The sequence below is a fragment of the Dendrobates tinctorius genome, unplaced genomic scaffold (genome assembly GCF_039654945.1).
Source record: "Dendrobates tinctorius isolate UK_male_01 unplaced genomic scaffold, ASM3965494v1 ptg000091l, whole genome shotgun sequence".
Taxonomy (NCBI): domain Eukaryota; kingdom Metazoa; phylum Chordata; class Amphibia; order Anura; family Dendrobatidae; genus Dendrobates; species Dendrobates tinctorius.
The window spans coordinates 3,233,577-3,240,434 of NW_027361759.1; positions in this window are offsets into that span (position 1 = coordinate 3,233,577).

The following is a 6,858-nucleotide window of genomic DNA, read 5'->3' on the forward strand; positions in this document are numbered from 1 at the left end:
CTGTCCACAACCGTCCAAAAACCATCTGTTCTTCAACCTGTAAAAGCAGCTACTCGAGCAAAACCCAAGAAGGCTGACAAAAGTGGGCTGGCTGAGCAGCAGCCTGAATCCAGTCATGAGAAGGGATTGCGGTATCGCTGCGGTTGTGTGGCACAACCCTCTGCCCTGAAAAGATTAAACTCCAAAACCTTGGGAAAGTAGGAGAGGCTGCCCTTAGCGAGAGTACTTCATCTCCACTAAGGTCTATGACTGTCTCCATGCCTTGTGGGAGCTTTGGTTCAGCAGATGTATTAAAGCTGCAAGCCATACGGAGTCAGTGAGTGATTCCTGTTCAACAGCTCCAGAATCTGGTGAGGGTGTTGTCTGGTGATGAGCGAGCCCTACTCAAGAACAATCTAGTCTTGCAGGAACAACTACAGCTCCAAGTCGGAGCATTATACATGGAGAAGATCATTTTCCCCATGCTCTCTGATACGCCCATAGGTCATTCAGAGCCAAGAACTCTACTACCTGTTTGGGTCTGGAGACCTAGTGTGGTGCTTCTTTGGGAACAACCAAATCATGAGAGCTGTCTGGTTTCCATACGTTAAGGTCAGTCAGCAGTGTTAATTTCTTCACCTGGTCTACTAGTCATCGAATCATGGTGTGCTGACGTCACCAAAGAAAGGGGAGTGGTGGAGTTTTCTCCACACATCACCAACAATTGTACCAATGATCAGTTCCCAGGAACATCCCTGCCTCTGGAATGTCTTTCTCTGGATAACGGACAGAAGATGAATCCTGTGAGGGCGCCGTCAGTTTCTATATGGCCGGTTAATGAAGATGTCAAAACGGAAGCTTTCACGTATCTGCTTTCCACTAATTAGGAGGAAGAGGTTCAGATTGTTGTATCTTCTGGGATAGGAGCTGACCTCGTCGGGCAGAGAGAGATTTGGCATTACGGGATTCCTGATATCACGCCTGCCTCATTCTACCCTAAGGATGTCTTGATGGACTGGACTGTGCGTGATCCTAAAGAGAGTTGGGCTATACTCTTTCTGCAGACTATCCTGGCAGACTTGAAGAAGAGGGGGTGTAAGGGGGGAGTACTGTAACATCCCTGCCAGCATCAATGCATGGCTTCCCATCTCCCGTCAGGGTGATGCACCGACTTACTCACTACTCCGGGCCATGCAGTGAGTTCTGCCCTTCGCCTGCTCCATACTGTAAACCACATGTCCTCTGCTTGGTGTGTGCATACTTCCTGGCTGTATGCCTAGGGCAGTGGCGCCTGCACTTCTTGAGTCTTAAAGAGACAGTGTGCGCATTCCTAATGTGTCCCCAGCCTATTGCCAAGACATACCGGGTATTTAAGGCATCTCAACGAATTGGAAGATGCCTGAGCAACATACTCTCTAAGTCAGTGCTACTAAGTTGCCAGGTCTTGTCCTGTTTCTGCTTTTGTTTCTGTCACCCTGGGGGCTGTATACCCAGGCCTGTACCTGTATCCTATGTGTCTTGTTTCTGTCTCCCTGGGGGGGTGTTTACCCAGACCTGAATCTGTCATCCTGAACTTTTTCCGGTGTCTGACCTTGTCTAAAGTAAATTAAATTGACAAGGGGAATTGCTGACCAAAAAGGAGGAGCCCACCAGGAAATAAGATCCAATAATATAGTAAAAACCTTGAGGTACATAGTAGATACTGGTGATTCAATTTTTATTGCATAATGGATAATTGTACACGCTAGGCATAAACTGTGTTTGGTATAACAGAAAAACTAACGTTTCGGCCATAAAAGGGCCTTGTTACGGTTATCTAAACAAAATACAAAAGAAATCCATGACCAAATCTACACCAGGCAATTTGGAAAAAATAATAGAAACAAGCATAATCCAATAGTATTCAGCATCATACTAATTAAGGAACATAATATTTCAAAATAAAGTAGTGCTTTAAAGAAAAGCATCCTCGTTCGTGGAAACGCACTGACATGTGCACAGACCCATTCACTTGAATAGACAAATAGCGCTCCGTTCCTCGCGAGTCTCTCCGCAAGGCTGCAAAATAGTATAAACTTCTGTGACACACCCATAGTGTAAATATGATCACTGCACCCGTAGATGTATTAATTGAGAGTTTTAGTTCATAAAGTGGGGTCACTTATGGTTGGGTTCTACTGTTTTGGCACCTCATGGGCTCTCCTAGTGAGTCATTACACCTGCAAACCATAAAAGTAAAATCTGGCGCTCCTTCCCTTCTGAGCGCTACCATGTGCCCAAACAGTGGTTTACCCCCACATATGGGGTATCAGCATACTCATGACAAATTGCACAATAACTCTTGGGGTCCAATTTCTTCTGTTAAGCTTGGGAAAATAAAAAATTGGAGGTGAAAAGATAATTTTTGTGGAAAAATTATGATTTCTTATTTTTACGGCTCTGTTATAATCTTCTGTGAAGCACTTGGGGGTTCAAAGTGCTCATCACACATCTAGATAAGTTCCTTAGGGGGTCAAGTTTCCAAAATGGGGTCACTTGTGGGGGGTTTCCACTGTTTAGGGGCATCAGGGGCTCGCCAAATGCAGCGATCTTAATTCCAGCCAATTTTGCATTGAAAAAGTCAAACGGCGCTCCTTCCCTTCCGAGCTCTGCCGTGCGCCTATACAGTGGTTAACCCCCACATATGGGGTATCAGCGTACTCAGGACAAATTGCAAAACAACTTTTGGGGTCCAATTTCTCCTGTTACCCTTGGTAAGATAAAAAAAATTGGATCTGAAGTAAATGTTTTTTGTGAAGAAAAGTTAAATGTTCATTCAAAAAATTCCTGTGAAGCACTTGAAGGGTTAATAAACTTCTTGATTGTGGTTTTGAGCACCTTGATGGGTGCAGCTTTTAGAATGGTGTCACTTTTGGGTATTTTTTATCATATAGACCCCTCAAAGTGATTTCAAATGTGATGTGGTCCCTAAAAAAATATGGTGTTGTAAAAACGAGAAATCACTGGTCAACTTTTAACCCTTATATCTTCCTACCAAAAAAAATTGTGTTGATGCAAAGTAAATATGTGGGAACTGTCACTTATTAAGTATTTTGTGTGATATATCGCTGTGATTTAAGGGCATGAAAATTCAAAGTTGGAAAATTGCGAAATTTTAGCAAAATTTTCATTTTTTTCACAAATAAACCCAAGTAATAGGAAATAAATTTTACTACTATCATGAAGCACAATATATGTCATGAGAAAACAACGTCAGAATCACCGGGATCCATGGAAGTGTTCCAGAGTTATTACCTCATAAAGGGACAGTGGTCAGAATTGAAAAAATTGGCCCCGTCATTAACATGCAAACCACCCTTGGAGGCAAAGGGGTTAATGGTTGCTAGGGGATCAAATGCTTATATCTCACTGCACAATGCAAATAAATTTCTCTAATTTATACAATGTGATTTTCTGGATTTTATTTTTGATATTCTATCTCTCAATGTTAAAATTAGCCTACTCTAAAATAAAAAAAAAATCACAAAAATGATCTTTTCGCCGCCAATTTTTTATTTTCCCAAGGGTAACGGGAGAAATTGAACCACAAGAGTTGTTGTACAATTTGTCCTGAGTTCACTGATTACCCATATGTGAGGGAAAACCACTGTTTGGGCGCGCAGCAGAGCTCGGAAGGGAAGGAATGCCGTTTGACTTTTCAATGCAAAATTGGCTGGAATTGAGATCTGAATACCATGTCGCATTTGGTGAGCCCCTGATGTGCCTAAACAGTGGAAACCCCCTACAAGTGACCCCATTTTGGAAACTAGACCCTGCAAGGAACTTATGTAGATGTATGGTACGCACCTTGAACCCCCAAGTGCTTCACAGAATTTATAACGTAGAGCCATGAAAATAAAAAATCATTTTTTCTACATAATGATTTTTAGCCAGAGTCTGAAAAATGAAGAAAGGTGGGATCCTCTCCCTCTCTGTCAGTGTCGGAGGCAAGGAAAGTGTATGCCTCGTCCACTGAATAGCATTTTTGGGATGAGAGGGACAACTTTTTTTTTATGCATGTGGTGTTTGTGTCAGTACATTATTCAGTTGTGTGTGTGACAGAGTGCTTGGGGTAAACTTTTTTTTTTTTTAAAGAAAAAGATAAATGAAAAAAAGCAGCAACCGGGGAGAATAAAAAGTCAGTGAAAAAAATAGTGTAATACAACAAGCACGAGCGCTGATCAGTGACTAATCCAACACTTGGCGGCTGCTGGATGTGCGCACGGGGATGGTGCAAAGGGGGGGGAGAAAAAATAAGTGAAAAAACAAGTGTAAAACAGCAAGCTGACATCTTGGCTGATTTCTTTAGACTTTCCCATGATGCTACATAAGAACGGTTTCATACATCCTGATATTTCCGGTACAGGAAAATCTGGTACAGGAGATATAAGTGTCCGTGTGTGTACTACGTGTGGCACACGTGTGGCAATGTGACATCACTGCTACTCACTGAGTCTGCGCGCTGCTTCTTATTCATTCCCCAGTAGTTTACAGCCGGAGCGGTCGCATTAGCACCGCTCTGGCTGTAAACTGTATTTCCCCAGATATGGATTATGGCGTGGGACTGACTGAACGACGGACAGGTATGGGTATATTGTTGGTTTATTATTTTTCTTTTTTTTTTCCAGGAGATCGAGGGCTTTGCTTTGGGTTAGTAGTTTAATAAAGATGGCAAAACTGTGTTGTGCATGATTTCATTTAAAGACTTTATTCTTATTATGTGGTGTTTATTTAACCCTTTACCAACTATAGGATTAGTAATGGATAGGTGTCTTATTGACGCCTCTCCATTACTAAGCCGGGCTTAATGTCACCTTACAATAGAAAGGTGACATAAACCCCTTATTACCCCACTTGTCACCTCTACAGGGCAAGTGGGAATAACCAGGCAACGCTCCAGAATAGGCGCATCTAATAGATGCGCCTTTTCTGGGCAGCTGCGGGCTGCTGCTTTTAGGCTGGGGGGGCCAAGATTAATGGCCCCTTACCAGTCTGAGATTATCAGGCCTCAGCTGTGAGCTTTAGTCAGGTTGATTGTCAAAAAAGAGGGGGACCCCAAGCCTTTTTTTAAAATTATTTATTTAAATAATTAAAAAAAACAGTGTGGGGACCCCTCTATTCTGGATAACCAACCTTTTTCAAGTAAGGCCACAATATGGCCGAAACGTATTTTATACTGGCAGAATAAATCTTTGATACGATTTTTCACCTGGACCGGATGCTGTTCCTTTTCCTAATTTGGACTATTGTTCATTTGGGTCCATGAACCTTTGATCCTGCATCTACTTTTCCGCTGTGCTGTCGGCTGCTCTTTGCTGCATGTTGGTAGGTGCAGTCTTAGGCTATGTGCACATGTTGCAGAACTCATTTTGACACGCATTTTAAATTCAAGCGATTTTCCCGCGGAAAAACTAGTGATTTGCAAGCGTAATTAGCTTGTAGAATGCTAGCGTTTTCCAAGCGATCTGTAGCATCGCTTGGAGAACTGATTGACAGGTTGGTCTCACTCGTCAAACATAGTGTTTGACAAGTGTGAGCAACTTTTTACTATTGAGGCCGCCTATGCGGTATCAGAAGTAAAAAGATCTAATGTTAAAAATAATTTGAAAAAAATTTAAAAAATGGTGTTTTTCTCACCTTCCCGCGCAGCGTTCCCGATCATTGCGATGCTCCCGTTCCCAGTAATGCCTTGCGAGACCTTTGATGACATAGCGGTCTCGCGATACTGTAGCGGTCTCGCGAGACTGCTACGTCATCACAGGTCCTTGCCGCAAGGCATTACTGGGAACGGGAGTTGGCGGGAGCATTGGTAAGGCTGCGTGGGACCTCGGAAGGTGAATATAACCCGATTTTTATTTTAATTCTATTTTTTACAGGGGTATGGTACCCAGAGCCCGGAGGACAGTCTCCTCTCCTCTACACCGTGGGTACCATCCGCTAATGTTCTGCTTACTTTTCACATGGTGAGCACAGCCACATGCGGAAAGTAAGGAGAACAATGCATTAATATGTGGGCGGAATTGCCGCGATTCCGCAAAATTAATGAGCATGCTGCGTATTTTACCGCGATGCGATTCAGCTGCGGGAAAATCTGCAGCATTAGCACAGCATTGCGGAATCCCATAGGATTGCATGGGATGCTGTTTTTTCGCGGCAAAATTGCGCGCTAAAAACCGCCGCAAAAGTGCAAAAAAAACGCAACGTGTGAACGCAGCCTTACACATCGTGGGGCCTTAGGGCTCATACTCACTTGCGAGAGACTCGCACGATTCTCGTGCAAGTCTCTCACATGAAAACCTGACACTGCCGCCGGCACTCAGACCGGAGCATGCGGATACATGTATGTCAATGCAGCTGCATGCTCCGGTCGGAGTGTCGCTTTCATGCGAGAGACTTGCACAAGAATCGTGCGAGTCTCTCGCAAGTGAGTATGAGCCCTCACACTTGTGTCTCTCAGAATAAGGCAACACAGAAACGTAGGGATTTCCTCTTAGATTAGTTTTCCCATATAAAGCATTGTTTGCTAACATTACCTCAGAGGCAGGAAAACATGACAAAAACCGCTGCTCGGTGTCGCCAGAATCATAGTAATCCATTGAATAATGCTAACGGGCCATTCACAGCTTGGAAACTTCATGTAAATTAGCACTCCCCTTCAAAAATATAATATCTTATCTATTTCAAAATACCATGGAAAACACTGAAATAAAGGCAGGGATTGCAGCGTCTCCTCGCAGACTGTGATTGCCTTGTGGACCGTAAGTGACCGTGATGTCTATGGAACATAAAGAGTTAATTCCATTTCCTCTGACCCTCCCCCCTATACAATACCAGCAACAT